The sequence below is a fragment of the Ursus arctos genome, unplaced genomic scaffold (assembly GCF_023065955.2).
Source record: "Ursus arctos isolate Adak ecotype North America unplaced genomic scaffold, UrsArc2.0 scaffold_2, whole genome shotgun sequence".
NCBI classification, from domain to species: Eukaryota; Metazoa; Chordata; class Mammalia; order Carnivora; family Ursidae; genus Ursus; species Ursus arctos.
The window spans coordinates 30,149,744-30,172,181 of NW_026622874.1; the positions used below are offsets into that span (position 1 = coordinate 30,149,744).

General features: G+C 39.1%; 1 pseudogene; it reads left to right on the plus strand.

The window, feature by feature from the left end:
- The window catches only part of LOC130544208 (dnaJ homolog subfamily C member 2-like), a 57,078-nt pseudogene that overhangs the window by 360 nt on the left and 34,280 nt on the right, over positions 1-22,438 (plus strand).

A 22,438-nucleotide genomic window follows, 5' to 3' on the forward strand; every position in this document is an offset into this window, starting at 1 on the left:
CTGGCGGGCTCTGTGCTCTGTAATGCTTTTCTGAATTGCAGTAGACAGAAGGAATAGGGAACTGCCTATTTCGTTCACCAGATTTGAGGATGTCTGCTTTGTGCCAGCCTGCCTGGCATTGGGAGCTATTTATGATTTTCTTTTTCTTTATTATTTATTTATTGTTTTTGCTCAGCAATAAGAATTAAGGACTTCCTGTGAACATCTAGTATGCAAATGAATGCAAAACAGTATTTGTGGTCCATAGATAAGGTATTCTCCGAACACTTAAAGATTGTCCTGTATGAATTCTATTATAGGTCAATGCGGAGTGGATCAAAGCAGAAATAAGCCTCTCTGGCCAGAGCAAGACTTCACTGAAAGCAGTAACATACCTAAAGCAGGAATGTCTGGATCAGGAATTGATTGAGGAAAAAAAAAAAAACCTGGGAAGTAAATATTTGGCAAGATTCCTGTCTAAAGGGGAAAGTCTCCTGAGCAGGTACAAAACCTATCTTGTTCTGATAGTGGATGTAGTTTGATCTATCGAAGCTTGATATTCCATTAGATCATACAACTAAACCTTTTATTCTTTTCTTTCTCTCAACAAATATAGTTCTGAATATTATTTTAATTCCCATATAGTTTTTGTGCAATGAGAGAATATCCTGGGCAAATGAAACAAATAGCCATTTCCTATGACAGATACATTTTTGATTGTAGATTAATACATTGGTATTTTCATTTTCACACACAAGCTTCTAATGAGCATGATTCAGCATCTCTGGTCCTATAATGCAAAGGCCAGACCCTGAACTAAGTGAATTCACGAAAGATAAATGTTGCTCTGAGTCCGTTGGGCCAGCATGCTTTCTAACTTCCCAACTTTGCAACACTTTCCAGCCTCTTTTCTACTGAAAGGAATTCCTGCATAAAGATCAGGGATTAAAACATTGCGAAGATTTGGGGACTTTTGTAACATTTCTAATGATTAGTAAAACCCTTAAGGAAGATTCCACACTTTTCTTGAGTACAACGAAGAGGACAGAACAAGGAAGAATGCATTCTACTCTTGGGAGAAGAACCTCAGGGATGGGATCTTTTTTTTGTGAAAGAAAACATCTGAAGCTGGCCTGGTTCTGAAGAATAGGCCTTAAAATGATTTCCCAACAGTTAATAAGAACAGTATTAAAAAAAAAAGGGAAAACCTAAGAAGAAAATCTTGGGGATGTCTATAAGGGGTTAGAGGAAAAGAATCTGGTCAAGGAAGAAGAATGGTTGGGGTGCCTGGGCGGCTCAGTCATTAAGCGTCTGCCTTCAGCTCAGGGCGTGATCCCGGCGTTCTGGGATCGAGCCCCACATCAGGTTCTCCGCTGGAAGCCTGCTTCTTCCTCTCCCACTCCCCTTGGTTGTGTTCCCTCTCTCGCTGGCTGTCTCTATCTCTGTCGAATAAATAAATAAAATCTTTAAGAAAAAAAAAAAAAAGGAAGAAGAAAGCTTTAAGAAAGGGTTAATAAATAATGTCCAGTGATGCAGAGTCATGAGACAGGTTTGAGAAAAGGTCTCTGGATTTGTTAACTAGAACAATATTTGTTATTTTGTTTGTTTGCTTTTTTACTGTATTAAACTTTTCCTATTTTCATTGTAGTTTAAATTTGGAATACATCTCATAGTTCTAAAATCAAATGATATAAGAGGAAATACTTCACTATTGTACTGGACATCCCAGTGACAAAAAGGCAAGGAATAAAATGTATAAAGATTTTTTGTTTTGTTTTGTTTTTATTTGAGAGAGAGAGCAAGAGAGAGAGAGCATGAGTTGGGGGAGGGCAGAGGGAGAGAGAGAGAAGCAGACTCCTTGCTGAGCAGGGAACCTGACTCTGTGCTTGATCTCAGGACCCCGAGATCACGACTTGAGCTGAAGGCAGACACTTACTTGGCTGAGCCACCCAGGTGCCTCCAAAATGTATAAGGATTGGAAAGAAATACATAAATTTGTTATTTGGAGAAAGCATGATAGTCTGTATATAAAATTATAATCTATAAACCTTTAGTATTAGTAATGAATTTAGCAAGTTGCTGGATACAGTCAGTATATAAAGATCAATTAAGTTTTAAAATACCAGAACTAAACAGTTAGAAAGTGAATTTTTAAAAATGATAACATGTGAATGCATCAAAAATATCGAATACCTAATGTTTTAGCTTCTGACGGCTGTAACAAATTACCACAAATTCAGTGGCTTAAAACAAACTCCTGTCATACTTCTGGAGAAGTCTGAAATCAAGGTGTCAGCAGGGCTGCACTCCCTGCAGAGGCTTTAGGGAGAATCTGTTCCCGCCTTTTCCAGTTTCTGGTGTCTGTTAGCATTCCTTGGTTTGAAGCCTCATCACCCCAATCTCTACCTCCATCTTCACATTGCCTTCTCTTCTGTGTGTGATGAATTTTCCTCTTCCTCTATTATATAAAGACACTGATAACAATAGGATCCATCTGGATAATCTAGGATTATTTCCTTGTCTCAAGAGCCTTAACTTAATCACATCTGCAAAGACCCTTCTTCCAAATAGGGTAACATTTATAGGTTCCAGGAATTAGGACCTGATATGGGAGCACCATCTAACACATGGCACCTAGGAATAAATCTTAATGAAAGGTTATAAGAACTCTATACTAAAAATTATGTTATTCAAAGAAATCAGAGAAGACCCAAGTAACTGGTCAGATACAGTATGCTCATGGATTGGAAGATTCAATATTGTAAAAATGTCAGCCTCCCCAGTTGATCAGTAGATTTAGTCTAATCCCTATTAGAATCCTAGCAGATTGTGTGTGTGTCATTTGACAAGCTGAAATTTAAATGGAAATTCAGAAGATCAAGAAGAGTCAAGACAATCTGGAGGAAGAACAAAGTTGGAGGACTTATACTATCGGGTGTTAGAAAGGAGACCAATGGAACTGAATAGAACTCATTTGAACATTTTATTTATGTGAAGGTGACACTGTACTAATGTGGAGAAAACAATGGATGCTTTAATAAATGTTGCTGGATCAACTGAATGTCTGTGGAAAACAAAAAACCTTGATTCGTACTCATACTAAAAACAAAAGCAAAACAAAACCCTAAATAGATTGTGGACCTAAAAGTAAAAGGTAAAGCAATAGTGCTTTTAGAAAATACCATGGTTTGGGGCGCCTGGGTAGCGCAGTCGTTAAGCATCTGCCTTCGGCTCAGGGCGTGATCCCGGCGTTCCGGGACTCGTCCGGGATCGAGTCCCACATCGGGCTCCTCCGCTGGGAGCCTGCTTCTTCCTCTCCCACTCCCCCTGCTGTGTTCCCTCTCTCGCGGACTGTCTCTCTGTCACATAAATAAAAAAATATATTAAAAAAAAAAAAGAAAATACCATGGTTTATTGTCTTTACAGTTTGGGTAGTCAAATTATTTCTTAAATAGGACATAAAAAGCATGAGGAAAATATTGAGCATTCCAGGCACAGAAAATAATATGGGGGGCACCTGGCTGGCTTAGTCAGTAGAGCATGCAACTCTTGATCGCGGGTTTGTTAATTCAAGCCCCACATTGGGTGTGGAGATTGCTCAAAAGTAAAAAAATCTTTAAAAAAAAAGCAGTATGGGAAATGCAAAGAATCTTGAATTGTGTTATGTCAAGGAGCTACAAATAATTTTGTATTCCTGGAGCATGAAGTGAACTGAGAATGGCCCTGGAGAGTTAGGCAAGGACTGAACCACATAAAGGCCTTGATAGCCTTCAAAGGGTTAAGCAATTTATAGATAATGGAAAAGGATCAGAGGGATCTAAGCAAGAGAATGATTCAGTTCAATTGGTATTTTAGTGGTGCCTGGGTGGCTCAGTCGTTAAGCATCTGCCTTAAGCCCAGGGCATGATCCCGGGATCCTGGGATCGAGCCCCGCATCGGGCTCCCTGCTCTGCTTGGAGCCTACTTCTCTCTCGCTCCCCCTGTTTGTGTTCCCTCTCTCGCTGGCTCTCTCTCTCTCTCTGTCAAATAAATAAATAAAATCTAAAAAAAAAAAAAATTGGTTATTTTAGATGAAATTGAATGTGGCAAAGAAATCAATTAGAAGACTGTTCAGAATTAGTTAAGAAATTATGAGGTTTAAGTTATGGCAGTGGTAGCAAGAATAGAATTGGAGACAGATGCAGATAAATAGGCAAAATTAGCAAAATTTGGGGATTGATTGAATATGGAAAGGAAGAGGGAATGGAGGAGTCTAAGCTGATGCCAGGATTTTGGCTTGACTGTCTGGGTGGATTGTGTCAACACAGAGTTGGTGAATAATGACCTACCAATTTGAGGGACAAGGAGAATGAATTTATTTCCAGATATGTTGGGTTTTCAACAGGGAGATATCAGCATGCATTTGGATATATAACTAAGATCAAGAGTGCAGAGAGGGCTTTGTTGCCAATTGATTGTAGCTAACTAAAGTCATAAGACCTAAGTAGATCACGCAAGAAGAGGATGTAAAATTAGAAGTATAATGAGCTGAGAATGAAAAGCAGATGAACACCAACATTGAAGGGCCATACAGAGGAAAAGAAATGCGTAAAAGAGACTGAGCACAAATAGAGAAAGAAATAAGAAGACAACTAAGGAGAGTGTAACTTCCTGAAACCAAAGGTATGGAGAGATCTAAAGAGAAAGGATCTCCAGGACAGCAGAGATGTCAGTAAATTAAAGATAAGACACCAGTATGTACAATGCTTTGGCAAGTAAGAGAACATGAATGATCTTGGAAAGACCACTTTTACTAGGATCATGGACCAAAGAACCGAACTGCAGTGGATTGAGAAGTGAAGAAATCCTTTAAGGAAAGGGGAACAACAATATGAACCTACTCCAGAAAAGTACTCATATGGATAAGAAAAGGAAAAAATGGAACTAAGTATCTTAGAGCAATGTAGCTCTAGAGTTAGAGGCGAGAGTATGTATATATGTAATATCTCAAAAGTTGAAGTACCAAGTGTGGTTATTTCTCCCCTATTAACAGATGGATGTATACAGCTGGAACTTTATGTTAAGGAAAAGAGAGAACAAAGGTTATCTAAGTCTGTGTACGTAGTAGGTGTTTAATAAATGTTTGCTGAGGGGCGCCTGGGTGGCACAGCGGTTAAGCGTCTGCCTTCGGCTCAGGGCGTGATCCTGGCGTTCTGGGATCGAGCCCCACATCAGGCTCTTCCGCTATGAGCCTGCTTCTTCCTCTCCCACTCCCCCTGCTTGTGTTCCCTCTCTCGCTGGCTATATCTCTGTTGAATAAATAAATAAAATCTTTCTTTAAAAAAAAAAAAAAAAATGTTTGCTGAATTGAACAAAACCAACATCCAGACCGTAGCAGTATGTATGTATTTCCTTTCTAACACACATAAATAACTACAGAATGTTTCTGAAAGAGTATAGAAGAAACTGTTTACTGCTGGGGAGGGGGTGTCACTGTCTGAGATGGAAGGGGGATTTTATGTCATGTATTCCATTCACAGTTGGTCTCTTTTGCCATGTGTACGTATTACTGTTTTGAGGAAATAAATGTTTAAAGAATCAATAGACAAAACACAGATAAGTATAATTTTAAAAATAATGTAGAAGTTCCACCTACTAGAAGTTGAGAAGTAGAACGGAAGAGGAAAGATGGAAAGATTATAGGGGTATTATTCTCGTTTGACAAAAGAAAAAAAATTTAAGCAGGGCAGGAATTGTGGGTTACACCTTAATTCACCACTACGCTAGGCACACAGGAAGGACATTAACAGATGTCCTATTTTATTCATATCATCCAGGCTCATAATGATTTTCTTTATGACAACAATTTTGCTGAAAAGCTTATTGATTTGCTTTTTGGTTCTCCTTCATTATTACATTAAAAGTGTCTGTCTCAGATGTTTAACTCCAAAACAGTAAAGTGATGCTGTGCAACATTGAGCCCAGGCTGGTGGGAAGGCCCAAACATGTTTACAACAGTGAGGAGCTTCGTGTTTTTGTTTGTTTTGTTTTTTTTAGAGCCACTGATCCCCAAGGTGGGGTGGGGGTGGGATCATATAATTTTAGAGGTCTGGCAATGCCCGTCCCCCATAGCTACCATTTCTGAAACTGGTCTTCCAACTTCCTTTAAAACAGATAATAGAGATAGGAAACTACAACACAAAGTAGATCATTTCATTTTTTAAGTTTAAGTCTTAGAAAACCTCTTCTTTTTCTTCTTCTTTCTTCTTTTTTTTTTTTTGTACCCAAAGTTCATCTACATCTGAGAGAAACCCCAAATAACTGTCTTAAACAAAATGAAAATGTATTTTTCATGTAAAAGATATCCAGAAGTAGGCAGTCCTGGCCTAAATGACAACTGCAGTGAAAGTGTCAGGGATCCAGGCTCCTTTTATTTTAGCTCTTCACTGTTCCTAGAGTGTCACTTTTGCCCTTGTGATCCAAGATGGTGGTTAGAATGCCGGTCATCATGACCACGCTCCAAGTTAGAGGAAGAAAGGCAGAAGGCCACAGCCCTTCTCTTTAAGGAGATTTTCTGGAAGTGTAGCATACCATTTATGTTGATGTATCGAGGTTCAGAACTTAGTCACATGGCCCACTAACTTCAAAGGAGACTGGGAAATGTCAAAGTGCTCCACTAAAAATCAAGGTTCCATTGCTAAGGATGAAGGAGGAAATGAGTACTGAAAGGCAGCTAGCAAGCTCTGTCACACTGGTCATTTAAGTATTTGAAAAGAACAGGGGTGCCTGGGTGGCTTGGTCAAACATCTGACTTTGGCTCAGGTCATGATCCCAGCATCCTGCGACTGAGTCCACCTTTGAACCCCATGTGGAGTGGGGGTGGAGCCCCCCATCCAGCTCCAGGTCCAGCTCCCTGCTCATCGGAAAGTCTGCTTCTCCCTCCCCCTCTGCCTGCTGCTCCCCCCAGCTTGTGCTCTCTTTCTCTCTCAAATAAATAAATAAAATCATTTTATAAAATAAAATAAGCTTTCTTGGCAACAACTGCCCATGTTACTAAGTCTGGAGTCATCTCTATTCTCTGGGTCTTTCACATTTGTTATTGTTTAGCCTGTGCCTCCATTTAGACTCCAGCAGGTTTTTAATTTTCTTTTTTTAACCCCTCCCCTCCTAAGCAAAGGAATATAAATGCATTGTCATTTAATTTCACCTGGTTTGTTTTAGCTTATCTAAACCTTTTGAGAACTTTTTGAATTCCAACTTTCCTACTTAACACATGACTTAGCTGTGGGCATTTGCACCTCTGATAAAAAGTATCTCGCTTAAGGAACAGAAACAGTGTCTTAATTTATATTCTAAGCATTGGGTACAATCCCTGTGTATAGGTGATTCTCAATATTTGTTTAGTGAGTGAATTCTGCAGTTAAAAGTAAAGGACATTTTCTTGAAGAGTTGGTTTTTTTTTTTTTTTTAAATTCTGGAATTGTTTATGAAAGGAGACTATGAAATCTCCCTGTCTTTTATTTATTTATTTTAAAGATTGTATTTATTTTATGACAGAGCACAAGCTGGGGGGAGCAGCAGGCAGAGGGGGAGGGAGAAGCAGACTCCCTGCTGAGCAAGGAGCCCCACCCGGGACTCATCCCAAGATCCCGGGATCATGACCTGAGCCAAAGGCAGACACTTAACCAACTGAGCCACCCAGGGGCCCTAGGAGAATCATATTTGAACACGTATCCTGACTTTTAAAACTGGGAAGGTGATTTAAACAGTTTTGCTCAATTTCTAGATCATACAAATACGATTTTGTGATGATTTACTTGGCTATATTTAAAAAAAGGAAAAGACTAGACAGTGACAAGTTTCAAGTTAACTGTGCCCCCAATACATAGTATCCTTTCCTAACTCATTTCTTTCCCTCAGTTTTATAAATTACAAAATAGAATTCATAAATCATTTTTTTTTAAGTTGAAAAAGGCATTTAAAGAACATATTCATTAGAGTCAGTCTAGGATCCAAATTCTGAGGTAATCTGAAGATTTGGGCATAAGATTAGATATGCCAGTCTCTGAAATGGAAACAAACTAACACTAAATCCATTTGTGGCAATAATCCTAGAAAGTAACTTGAAAATGTTTTAGAAAAACTGCTGCTCATGAAATTAAGAGTTCCTAATATATATTCGTGTAGACTGGAGATTGTAATAAAAATATGTGTAGAATCATCTATAAATTTGGTTTTTAGACATTAATCACACACACACACACACACACACACACGCCAGTCACTGGCGTATAGTAAATATTCAGATTTTAATTATTATTATTAAATGTATAGATTAGAAATAAAGTTGAAGAAAGAGAAAGAGACCAAGGAGATGGCACCAGAAATCTATACAATGGTCCTTTACTTAGAATAAAATAATCCTAGAAATAATACAAAGAAACAGGTTTCCTGAAGAATCTCAACTGGCTATACACAGGATTTTTAAAAAAGTAACTGTTGCTAACTGTGCTATGTTTTGTCCCCCTTTCCCTCTGGCTACAGGGTCTCTTAGCTACATCTTGATCTAATTTCATTACGTTTGGTTATCAGAATAATGTGATTCTCTTTAGCATGGGCCATATTTTTGGCTCTTGGGGCTTGCAGTAGGTATAGGACCCTTATTGCTATTAAGTCTCTCTGTCTCTCTCTCTTTCTCCCATACACTCATGCACACATCTCATTTCTCATCTCTCAGCTCTATTTTCTCTGGGTTTACCTTAATTCTCTAATACTTCAGGAAGCCACTCCTAGACATGAAGTTCCTTTAAGCCTCATTAAATAACACGGGATGAAGGAGAAACGTGGTGCTTTAACACAGTGCAATACACATTATATTGTCAACCCAACACAGACATGCATAAATGTGTATCAGTCAGCTATTTCTGCATAATAACAACCAGAACATCTCAGGGGGATACAACACTAAGCATTTATTTTCACTCACGGGTGTGTGTTGGTTAGGGTCAGCTGATCTATGCTGGATTCAGCTGGGTTTCTTGGCTGATCTTGGCAGGGCTAGCTTGTGTCTGGATTGGTTGGTGGTTAGCTGACACAGGCTTCTCTTACTCAGGGGAGGGTCAGCCTTTTTGTTCTATTAGATTTTCAACTGACTGGACAAGGCCCACCCACATTAGAGAGAGCAATATGTTTAACTCACCTAAGGATTTAAATGTTAATGTCATCCAAAAACACCTTCAAAGAAACACTCAAAATAATATTTGACCAAATATCTGAACATCTTATGGATCAGTCAAGTTAATACATAAAATTAACCATCACAGTCTCTTAATGCTTTGCTTCCCTAGAATAGTTATCATCACCAATCTACCTCTCAGATTACTCCTTCCCCACCCTCCCTGGAAGAAATGCATTGTAACACTCTTGTTTCTGGAAGATAGGCCATATTTATCTTGTAGTTTTGTGAACTTCCAGTCCACCACTGAATACCCTCTTTGGGGTTTAATACCTCACTGTAGATAATACTGTTTTACATAAAAGTATTGAAGTAATTGGATTTTTTTTTCTACAAACACACACATAAAGTTGTTTCAAATTCCTGTAGAAAAGAATGGAATATAAATATACATACATTGTTTTTGCCAACTAAATGTTTTACATATTTAACTACTTTTCTTATAAAGTGAAAGCTGTCTTTTAAGGTCTTAAATTGTTGGGTTTTCAGACTAACTCAGTCTTATCTTTTTTTTTTTTCTTCCCATTTTATTAATAAACCAGAAAAGTCTTCCCTAGTTCTTAAGTTTTTTCTGTTTTTTCACATTTCTTAGTTTGAAGAAGCAAAGAAGTCATAGACTATATTTGATGAATCCAGAGACTTTAAAATTCATTCTGTCATTATTCCACATACATTTACCCATCATAATTTTGAGATATTTGGAACACAGAGCTGCATAATGCATAGTCCATAGCTTTAAGGGGCTCATAACCATATGAGAGAGAAAGAGACTTATCAAAAACAGTCCTGGAGTTAGGGGCTCTCTTTGTCTAGTAACATGCCCCATGTTTCTCCATTTTATAGGTGGAGAAATAGGTGCAAAAATCTATAACTGGTTGGGCAAATTGTAATGAATTGGTAACCCAGTAAGAGAGAAAACACCAAGGTGACACCCACTCTAATAAATTTGTACCTGGGTCTGAGCCCGGCTCCAGAGAATCAAGCCACTGGACAAACTGCCACCCTAGCAACTGACTGGCACCAGCTCAATATAACTTGCCATATCTCCCGACAATCCTGTCTTTTTAAAAAGATTTTATTTATTTATTTGAGAGAGAGAGCAAGAGAGCGTGAGCAGGGGCAGAGGGAGAAGGAGAAGCAGAACCCCCACTGAGCAGGGAACCCGCTGTGGGACTCCATCCTAGAACCCTGGGATCATGACCTGAGCCAAAGGCAGACGCTTAACCGACTGAGCCACCCAGGTGCCCCACAATCCTGTCTTTTAAAGTCAGCTCATTTTCTCCTTCTCAAAAAGGGCTATTTCAGATATTCTTTGTTTTCATTTCTTTAACCCTACTATTCACCTTTCTTTATTTTCATAGATAACCTTTCTTCTAACTTTAACCCCCTCCCCCAACCATAAGCTATTAAACACTCTGCCACCAAATTGTAGTCCAAGCCTCTACCTCCCCTTCCCTTCCACAGGTCAGTGTAGAGATCTTAGGGAAGTTCAGTCTCACATTTCCCTTACGCTGCCCACTCAGTTCTCTTCTAGGCACCTAGTCAGCTTTGTGGCACTGTTCTTAGTACTGCTGGTCACTTAGAGGAAATCTGGGACATGGCATCCTTCAGGGAAGACGGGCCTGGAATAGACTACCACTCCAGTTTACCCAGGATCACCAGTTAGACTGTGCAAATACCCATGAATCTCTTCACAATTTTAAAAGTGGAATTACAATGTGGGATAGAAAAGGCTAAAGCTCTGCACTGAATGGGCTTCTCCCTGAATCCAAAGGAAAACTATAGCAAACACCATCAACATTCTGCTTCATATCCTCTTGGCCTTCTTAAGTTCTCTGTGAAGACGGTTTCCACACACTCAAGCCCCCATGTCTCCTTCCTTTGCTTGAAGGCTCTCTTCAGCCCCATGGGAGTTTGTTGTGCTATAGGCAGGTGCAACACACAAGTGTGGAGGGGGAGTTATACCCATGGGGGCAATCTTCAACCAACAGGGGCTGGGGTGGGTAAATAAATGCCCCAGCCTCCTCACCGCCAGACAATTCTTTGGTGTTGCACATGGTTTCTCAGAAGATCCTCAATGGGATTGAGCCCTAGTTGCCTACTCATTGACAATGGAAAACCGCTTATTACTAACCCACTCAACCCCACTCAATAAAGCACAGTTGGTGGCTTTTCTCCCTTTTCTGTCTCACTTTTCCCATGTCTTCTTCTGCCCTTCTTAGAATCACCTCACAAATAAATCTTCTGTACCCAAAGCCTTACACTCAAAGTCTACTTTTTGAAGAAGCCCAAACTAAGATATTGAACAACTTAGGTTTTTAAAAAAGGGAGTCCCTTCACTGGAGTCACCCCTAGTCTCTCTACTGACTATGCGGCTTTCAGATTTGTTCCTGTATCAGACACCTCTTGTGAGCCATTTCAGAGTGGTTTAGCCTCACTTACCTTTTACTCCAACTACTGCTGTGGCAACTAGTTCTCTGCATAGTCTCGTAGCTTCCTCTAGGTGCAATCTGGCAATACCTCACCTCAGGCCCATGGAGCTTAACTCTCACTCTCCAACTGGGGTTTGTCTGTTGACTCCATAGTGAAGAACACTGTGGAAACTAACTGTAGTGCTCGTGTTTATGCAACTCAGGAGTACTAGGGCTCATGCCTTTGGGGGAAAACTTTGAGCAGTGGGGGATGGGATCCAAATCATAAATACTACCCCCCTTTTATCTCTAATTAATAGTCTGGAGATGTATTTCAGACAACTCCTTGGCAGTCCCCTGGATCCCACAGCCAGTCACCCACTGTGGTGTCCAAATTAGTAATGCATCTTTGAGTGGTCTTGCATCTTTCCTGCTCCCCCACATCCCTTGATCCTGCTTCCTGGTTCATACTCCTCTATAGGAAATGTATATTTAAACCTTTGTTTCAGGCTCTGTTTCCTGGTAAACTAGCCTAAGATAGTACCTTTCTTCTTCTCAGGCTCATTTTTAAATTGTTCCCTGTGAAAGTTTTACCAAACTTTGGTAAACCAAGGATGGGAGTAACTCCCTGGATCCATACTTCTTGCCTCATTAGTACAATTCTGTAAACTTGTATCATTCAATCTGAAATGATGCCCTGTAGTTTTAGAGGCTGGTCAGGGATGTCAGGTGCCACAGATTTTTTTTTCTTTTTTCTTTTTGTTTTGGTGTATAGCTATGGGGAGATTTGACACACCTGCTCTCATCGTGTGTCCAAAATAGTCTGTTAGGCTAGGTTAGGTTAGGACTTCTGAGTTGGGTCCTCTCTTTGATGTGACTATCAATGTGAACTGGACAACTGTTGCTCTACTGCTGTATCTGATGAGACAAACATGAATACACCATTGTGGTAGGCACTATCCAAAGTGGCTTCTGGTGATCTGTGCTCCTGATAGTCACTCCTTTGTATAATCCCCTCCTCTTGAGTGTCAGTGGGACCCAGTGACTCGGTTCTAACAAACAATACAGCAAAAGTGATGGGGCTGTCACTTCCAAGATTAGGTTAGAAAGGACTGTGACTTCCTTCTTGCTCACACTTTCTCTCTGGTTCTCATTAGTTCACTCTGATGAAGCTAGCTGCTACGTTTTGAAAAGCCCACATGGCAAGCCCACATGGCAAGGAACCGAGGGAGGCCTCTAGGCAACAGTCTGCAAAGAACTGAGGCCTTCTGTGCAATAGCCCACAAGAAGCTAAATCCTGCTGACAACCAGGTGAGTGAGCTTGGAAACACATTCTTCCTTCAGCTGATCTTTGAGATGACTACAGTCCCCAACTTATGATGGTTTTACTTACAATTTTTTCACTTTACAATGGTGTGGAAGCAATATGTACACATTCAGTAGAAACTATACTTCGAATTTTTAATTTTAATCTTTTCCAGACCTAGCAATATGTAGTACGATGCCTTTTCATGATACTGGGCAGTGGCAGTAAGCTGAAGCTCCCAGTCAGCCAAGCGATCACAAGGGTAGACAACCAGTGCACTTATAACCATTCTTACCTACACAACCATGCTGTTTTTCACTTTCAGTACAGTACTTGATAAATTACATGATCTGTTCAACACTTTATTATAAAATAGGCTTTGTGCTGGATGATGTTGCCCAACTCTAGGCTAATGTACGTGTTCTGAACACATTTTAAGATAGGCTAAGCTATGACGTTTGGTAGGTTGGGTGTATTAAATGCACGTTTGACATAACAGTATTTTAAATTTACAATAGATTTATTGGGATGTGATCCCATTGTAGTCAAGGAAGATCTGTAGAGCCCAACATCTTGATGGTAGCCTTGTGAGAGACCCTGACCCAGAAGACTCAGCTAAGCCATGCTGTGATTCCTGGCCCACATAAAATGTGAGATAATAATAATTGTATTAATAATATATTTTCTAAAGCAAACATTAATTCTCTGGGAACAGTAAATCTAAAGACATAAGAAGAGCATATTTTCTGATTACATGTGATTTGAAATGGGCTGCCTTCCACAACCCACTCCCCTTGGAATCAACTAGTTATTTTAAATTGTGTTTAGTTCCTTTTATACTTTCTCTTTTGGCCTTCAAATATAATAAAGGAGCTATAAGAGTTCCTACCTTAGTTAACTCAAGACCACTGAAATGATGGTTTTAAGTGTTTTCCTTCAAGATAAAGAAGATTCCATCTGGATTTTATGGTTGCATGACCACCTCTTTCTCTCTTTAAAGCATTTATTCTGCAAACATTAATTGAGAACCTCCTACTGTGTGTACCAAGTCCTCTGCCTGAGGTTGGGGTTACAAGGATTAACTAAACTTGGTCTTTAGTGAGGAAGTCTAACAAATTCGCAAAGTCATTAAATGCAGTAGGATAAGTCTCAGTCGCTTTGGAAACACAGGGTGGGGATTCTGTAAGATTTTTGGTAGAACGTGATTTCTAATTTGAGACCTGAACAAGTGGTAGATGGCCTGATGGAGTAAATGGAAGGAAGTCTCTGGTAAGAGAGGAACAGTATGTGCAAAGCCTTGGAGCCTTAATCATTGGGTTATACTATATCACTTTTTCTGTGTTTTTAATGTCTCCCTTTCCATTTGGCATCTTCTTCATGGCCTTTAAACATCTTAATATTTCTTAGATTCAAAAACAATGAAAAAGAAGATGGCAGAATAGGAGGACTCTAAGCTCATCTGGTTCCACAGATAACAACTAGATAACACTCACACCAGCAAATAACCCAGAAAATAACATGAAGACAGGCAGAATAAACTCCGCAACTAAATGTAGAGAAGAGGCCCCATTGAAGAGGGAAGGAAGGGCAGAGACACAGTCAAAAGCTAAATGGACCTGCAGGACTGTCCGTGGGAGGGAGGGACACCACGGGCATGGAAAAGGGAGAGAAACAGACCCTTAGACAGATAAGCCTGTACAGGAAGATGAATTCCCATATCATTTGGCTTTGAAAACCAGAGGGGCCTAATGTGAGTTCTTACAACCAGCAGGACTTAAAACCTGGAATTTTAAAACCAATGGGCTTGGCTTTGGGAGAGCCAGAAGGACAAAAGGAAACTGAGTCCCCATCCTTCAAGAGATAACACCAAAAAACAGCCAACAGATACAGCATAATAGAAGCAGTTTGCAAAATGCCTGGGGCATCCAGGGGGGAGAGTAGTTTACTCATCTCAGAGCATGTTCCAAAGCAACAGAGGTCTTTGGAAGACTTCTCCAGAATAAAGGAATTGGCAGGCACCATTTCCCTCCCTTGCTCCCAGCATAAACACATGACCACCTGCTGGAACCAGCCCATTGCTGATACTACCTAACTTGCTAACACTGCCTCCCCATGTCCCCTTTCCCAGAGCTGCAGGGCCACTTGCACAGAGGACCAGTGGCCCAAACCTTGTTAACACCACTGCATTGCTGCCCTGCCCAATACTCCCCTCCTCCACATTTTGCAGATCCACTCCCTCCAAAATGCTCTTGGCTGGAGCTCATCCTTGGTGGTGCCACAGGCCTGGCAATGTGCAAGCCGCCCCTTTAGTGCCCAGCACCTCTCCAAAATGACTCCTGTCCTGAGAGAGGGGAAGATAACCACACATACCAGTCTGACGGAGGCACCAGCAGTGGGCTGAAGGCAGACAGCTGGTATGACTGCAGGCCTCACACACCAATGAAAGCTTTCCTGGGGACAACACAGGGAAAGTGCCCTGCAGTTTGGTGCTACTGCATCTTTGGCAAACACCTGGTCTGACTCAACTCAAACCTAAGGCAGCCCCAGACTGGCCCACTAACATCACAGGGACCAAACACTACCTACAACAGGCAGAGAGCCACTGCAGAGGACCTAACTGAAGGAAAAAGTAGCTTGTCCACAACGGGAGGGCACATGCAACACACATAGGAAACACACCCAAAGGACTAGATTCCAGTGAACAGGCAACATTGTTCAGGGCACCACAGGAACTCTTCATAAGATCACTACTTTCAAGAGCAGGAGATATAGTTGACTTTGCCAACACAGGGAAACACAGAATTAGACACAATGAAGAGACAAACAATATGTCCCAAATGAAAGAACAGGACAAAAATCAAGAACAGCAGAAGACTGAAGCAAAATGGAGATAAGTAATATGCCTGATGCAGAATTTAAAATTATGATCCTAAAGATAATCACTGAACTTGAGGAAAGAGTGTGGACATCAGCAAGACCCTTAACAAAGAGATAAAAAAGAACCAATCAGAGATGAAGAATACCATAAATGAATTAAAAATATACTAGATGGAATAAATAGTAGACTAGAGGAAGCAGAAGAACAAATCAGACCTGGAGGGCAAAGTAATGGAAAGTAATCAAGATGAGCTGGTGAGAAAAAATTATGCAAAATGAGAATAGACTTAAGGAATTCAGTGACACCATCAAGTGTAATAATATTCGTATTACAGGGATCCCAGAAGGAGAAGACAGAGAAAAGAGGGCACAAAATTTATTTGAAAAAATAATAGCTGAAAACTTCTTGAATTTGGGGAAGGAAACAAATCCAGATCCAGAAGGCACAGAGATTACCCAAAAAAGTCAACTGAAGGAGGTCCACGCCAAGGCACATAGTAATTAACATGGCAAAAAGTAATGGTAAAGAGAAAGTTTTAGAAGCAGCAAGAGGGGAAAAAAAAAAAGTTACATACAGGGGAAACCCCATAAGGCTATCAGCTGATTTTTCAGCAGAAATGTTGCAGGCCAGAAGAGAATGGCATGAAATATTCAAAGTGCTGAAAGGGAAAAATCTGCAGCCAAGAATAGTCTATCCAGCAAGGCTTCATTCAGAATAGAAGAAGAAGTAAAGAGTTTCCCTGACAAACAAAAGTTAATGGAATTCATGACCACTAAATCAGCCCTACAAGAAAGGAAAAAGGAGGCTCTGAGTGGAAAGGAAAGGCCATAAGCAAGAGTAAGGAAAGTAGGAAACATGAAAGCAGAAAAAATAAGTATATCTGTAAAAATCGGTCAAAAGACTCACAGAATAAAAGGATGTAAAGTACAACATCACATACCTAAAACACGGGGAGGAGACATGTAAAGAATGGGTTTAACCTTAAGTGGCCATCAACTTAAATTAGACAGCTATATGCAGAATAGTAACCACAAATCAAAAACCAGTAATAGATATGCAAAAAATAATGAGAACAGGATCCAAGTATAACACTAAAGAAAGCCAACTAATCCTGAGAGAAAAGAACAAGGGAAGAAAGGAACAGAGAAAGACTATAAAATAACCATAAAAATGTAACAAAATGGCAATAAATACATACCAATCAATAATTATTTTGAATGCAAATGGACTAAACGCTCCAATCAAAAGACGTAGAATGACAGAATGGATAAAAAACAAGAACCATCTACATGCTGCCTACAAGAGACTCATTCCAGACCTAAAGACACATGCAGATTGAAAGTGAAAGATGAAGCATTTTTCATGCAAATGGATGTGAAAAGAAGCTGGGGTAGCAATTCTTATATCGGAAAAAATAGACTTTAACACAAAGACAGTAACAAAATACAAAGAAGGACACTATATAATAATAAAGAGAACAATCCAACAAGAAGATACAATAATAGTAAATATTTCTGCACCCAACATAGGAGCACCCAAATATTTAAAGCAGTTAAAAACAAACATAAAGAAAGTAATCAATAGTAATACAGTAATAGCAGGGAACTTTAACACCCCACTTACATCAACAGACAGATCATGCAAACAGAAAAACACATTGGACCAGATGGATCTAACATATATATTCAGAATATTCCATCCTAAAACAGCAGAATACACATTCTTTTCAAGTGTACATTGAACATTCTCTAGACTAGATCACATATTAGGCCACAAAATAAACCTCAACAAATTCAAAAAGATCAAAGTCATACCATGCATCTTTTCTGATCATAATACTATAAAACTAGAAATCAACCACAAGAAAAAAATCTAGAAAGAGCCCAAAACATGGAGGTTAAATAACATGCTACTAAACAATGAATAAGTGGCGCCTGGGTGGCTCAGTTGGTTAAGCGTCTGCCTTAGGCTCAGGTCATGATCCCAGGGTCCTGGGATTGAGCCCCTGATCAGGCTCCTTGCTCAGTGGGGAGTCTGCTTCTCCCTCTGCCCTTCTCCTGCTCATTTTCTCTTTCTCTGGAAATAAATGAATAAAATCTTAAAAAAAAAAAAAAGCGAATGGGTCAACCAAGAAATCAAAGAGGAAATTAAAAATTCCATGGAGACAAATGAAAATGAAAACACAATGGTCCAAAATCTCCAATATGCAGCAAAAGTGGTTCTAAGAGGAAAGTTTATAGCAATACAGGCCTACCTCAAAAAGCAAGAAAGATCTCAAATAAACAACCTAATCTTACACCTAAAGGAGCTAGAAAAGGAAGAGCAAACAAAGCCCAAACCCAGCAAAAGGAAGAAATTAATAAAGCTTAGAGCAGAAATAAATGATATAGAAACTAAAAAACCAAACCAAAACAACAACAACAAAAAAGAAACTAAAAAACAACAGAACACATCAATGAAACCAGGAGCTGATCCTTTGAAAAGATCAACAAAATTGATAAACTTTTAGCCAGACTCATCGAGAGAGAGAGAGCGAGAGAGAGAGAGAGAGGGAACTCAAAACAAAATCAGAAATGAAAGAGGAGAAATAACAACTGACATCACAGAAATACAAAGGATTGTAAGAGCATATTATGAAAAATTATATACCAACAAATTGTGCAACCCCGAAGAAATGGGTAAATTCCTAGAAACATATAACCTCCCAAAACTGAATCAGTAAGAAAAAGAAAATTTGAACAGACTGATGACCAGCAATGAAATTGAATCAGTAGTAAAAAAACTTTCAACAAATGAAAGTCCAGGATCAGACAGCTTCACAGGTGAATTCTACCAAACTTACTTACTTAATTTATTTATTTTAGATTTTATTTATTTATTTATTTATTTATTTATTTATTTATTTATTTGAGAGAGAGAAAGAGAGAAAGAGAAAGAGGGAGAATGATTGGGGGGAGGGGCAGAGGGACAAGCAGACTCCCTGCTGAGCACAGAGCTCAATGTGGGGCTTATTTCCAGGACCCTGAGATCATGACCAGAGCTGAAGCCAGAAGCTTAACCAACTGAGCTACCCAGGTGTCCCTCTACCAAACATTTAAAGAAGAGTTAATACCTAATTCTTTTCAAAGTATTCCAAAAAATAGAAGAGGAGGGAAAACTTTCAAATTCGTTCTATGAGACCAGCATTACCCTGATACCAAAACCAGGTAAAGACATTACAAAAAAAAAAAAAAAAGAGAGAGAGAACTACAGGCCAACATCTCTAATGAACATAGATGCAAAAATCCTCAACAAAATATTAGGAAACCAAATCCAACAATGCATTAAAAAATGATCCACCAAGATCAAGTGGGATTTATCTTTGGAATGCAAGTGTGGTTCTGTAGTTGCAAATCAATCCATGGTACATCACATCAATAAGGGAAGAATAAAAACCATATGATCATTTCAGTAGATGCAGAAAAAGCATTTGACAAAGTACAGCATCCATTTATGATAAAACCCTCAACAATGTAGGTTTAGAGGGAATATACCTCAACGTAATGAAGGCCATATATGAAAAACCCACAGCTAACATCATACCCAATGGTGAAAAACTCTCACTGAGAATTTTTCACCTGAATTCAGGAACAAGACAAGAATGTCCACTCTCACCATTTTTATTCAAGATAGTACTGGAAGTCCTAGGCACACAGTCAGACAAGAAAAGGCAATAAAAGGCATCCAAATTGATAAGGAAGAAGTAAAACTTTCCCTATTTACAGATGATATGATACTATATATAGAAAATCCTAAAGACTCCACCAAAAACCTACTAGAACTGATAAATGAATTCAGTAAGGATGCAGGATACAAAATCAATGTACAGAAGTCTGTTCCATTTATATACACTAATAATGAAGCAGCAGAAAGAGAAATTAAGAAAACAATCCCATTTACAATCGTACCAAAAATAATAAAATACCTGAAAATAAACTTAACCAAGAAAATGAAAGCAAAGATATTCCATGCTCATGGATTGGAAGAAAAAATATTGTTAAAATATTCATACTACCCAAAGCAATCTACACATCTAATGCAATCCCTATCAAAATACCAATAGCATTTTTCACAGAACTAGAACAAACAATCCTAAAATTTGTGTGGAACCACAAAAGACCCCAAATAGCCAAAACAATCTTGAAAAAGAAAAGCATAGCTGGAGGTATCACAATTCCAGATTTCAAGTTATACTAAAAAGGTGTAGTAACCAAAACAGTATGGTACTGGCACAAAAATAGACACATAGATCAATAGAATAGGATAGAAAGCCCAGAAATAAACCCACAATTATTTAGTCAATTAATCTTTGACAAAGGAGGCAAGAATATGCAATGGAAAAATGACTGGACAGCTACATGCAAAAGAATGAAACTGGACCACTTTCTCATAACATCCACACACACACACACAAAAACTCAAAATGGATTAAGGAACTAAATGTAAGAGCTAAAACTATAAAAATCCTATAAGAAAGCACAGGAATAATTTCTCTGACATCAACCATAGCAACATTTTTCTAGATATGTCTCCTGAGGTAAGGGAAACAAAAGCAAAAATAAACTGTTGGAACTACGTAAAAATAGAAACCTCTGTACAGCAAGGGAAACAGTCAACAAAACTAAAAGACATCCTACTGAATGGGAAAAGATATTTCCAAATGACATATCCAATAAAGGGTTAGTATTCAAAATATATAAAGAACTTGTATAAGTCAACACCCAAAATCAAATAATTTAATTTAAAAATGGACAGAAGACATGAACAGACATTTCTCCAAAGAAGACACAGATGGCCAACAGACACACGAAAAGTGCTCAATATCATCAGGGAAATGCAAATCAAAACTACAATGAAATATTACCTCACACCTGTCAAAATGACTAAAATCTAAAATACAAGAAATAGCAAGTGTTTGTGATGATGTGTAGAGAAAGGAAATCTCGTGCACTGTTGGTGGGAATGAAAACTGGTGCAGCCACTGTAGAAAATTGTATGGAGTTACCTCAAAAAATTAAAAATAGAACTACCCTATTATCCAGTCAACACACTATCGAGTATTTGCTCAAAGAATACGAAAACACTAATTTCGAAAGGATATATGCACTCTTATGTTTATTGCAGCTTTATTTACAAATTATGGAAGCAGCTCAAGTATCCCTAGATAGATGAATGGATAAGGAAGATGTGGCACATATATGCAATGGAATATTATTCATCCATAAGGAATGAAATCTTGTCATTTGCAACAACATGGGTAGAGCTAGAGAGTATAATGCTTAGGGAGCTAAGTCAGTCAGAGAAAGACAAATACTGTATGATATCACTCATGTGTGGAATTTAAGAAACAAAACAAACAAAGGGAAAAAAAAGAAGAGAGAGAGAGAGACAAATCAAGAAACAGGCTCTTAACTATGGAGAACAAACTGATGGTTACCAAAGGGGAGGGGGTGGGGGATGGATGAAATAGATGATGGGGCTTAAGGAGGGCAATTGCTGTGATGAGCACTGGTAATGTATGGAAGTGTTGAATCACTATATTGTACACCTGAGACTCATATAACACTGCATGTTAACTAACCAGAATTAAAATAAAAACTTGAAAAAATGGAAAAACTTATTGTTATTATGTTCTTATGTAACCTGTTTGGTGAATGGCTTAGTCATGATCAAATTAGATAATGTGTATGGAAGCGACACGGAAGCTGTGAAATGCTACAGAGAAAAATCTATCTTTTTAAAAAATCTTTTAAAAGATTTCATTTATTTATTTGAGAGACAGAGAGAACGAGCAGTGGGGAGGGGCAGAGGGAGAGAGAGAGAGAGAGAGGGAGAGGGAGAAAAGCAGACTCCCTGCTGAGCAGGGAGCCTGATGCTGGGCTCACAGGACCTGGAGATCATGAAGGCAGATGCTTAACTGAGCCACCCAGGCGCCCCCAGAAGAATCTATCTAAGAGCTATAGTTAAAGAACTGAAATTTCTTCTTCTCTTCCCCAAAGAGATTTACTTAATGGGATTGCATTTGCAACCACACAAATTCTTGAGAATGTTTTTGGAAAATCTACTAAACTGCAGTCAGAAACAGAACCCCACACTGAACCTTTACATCTACTATATCCTTATACCAAGCCAGAACAGAGTTTGCAGGCCTGCATCATGCTGCCCTAGGTCTGATTTAGATTTCTAGTTTTTTTTTCCCTAAGATTTTATTTATTTATTTATTTGTCAGAGAGAGAGAGAGAGAGGGCACGCGTGCACTCACACAAGCAGGGGGATCAGCAGGCAGAGGGAGAAACAGGCTCCGCACTGAGCAGGGATCATGACCTGAGCCGAAGGCAGATGCTTAACCAACTGAGCCACACAAGTGTCCCCAGATTTCTAGTTTTTAGTGAGGTGGACTATTCTTTGCTGATTGGCATCTTCCTCATTGTAGCATTAAGCTCAACCACGCAAGCTTTGTCTTTGAAAGCACCCAAAAAATAGCTTCAAAATTATTTTAAATAATAGAGAATATTTAGCCCTTCCTTCTCACCACCAAGAAAAATACGGCAAGTTTTCTCATTTATATCCAAATGTGAATGACTGCTTTACTACTCACCAGCAAAAACTGA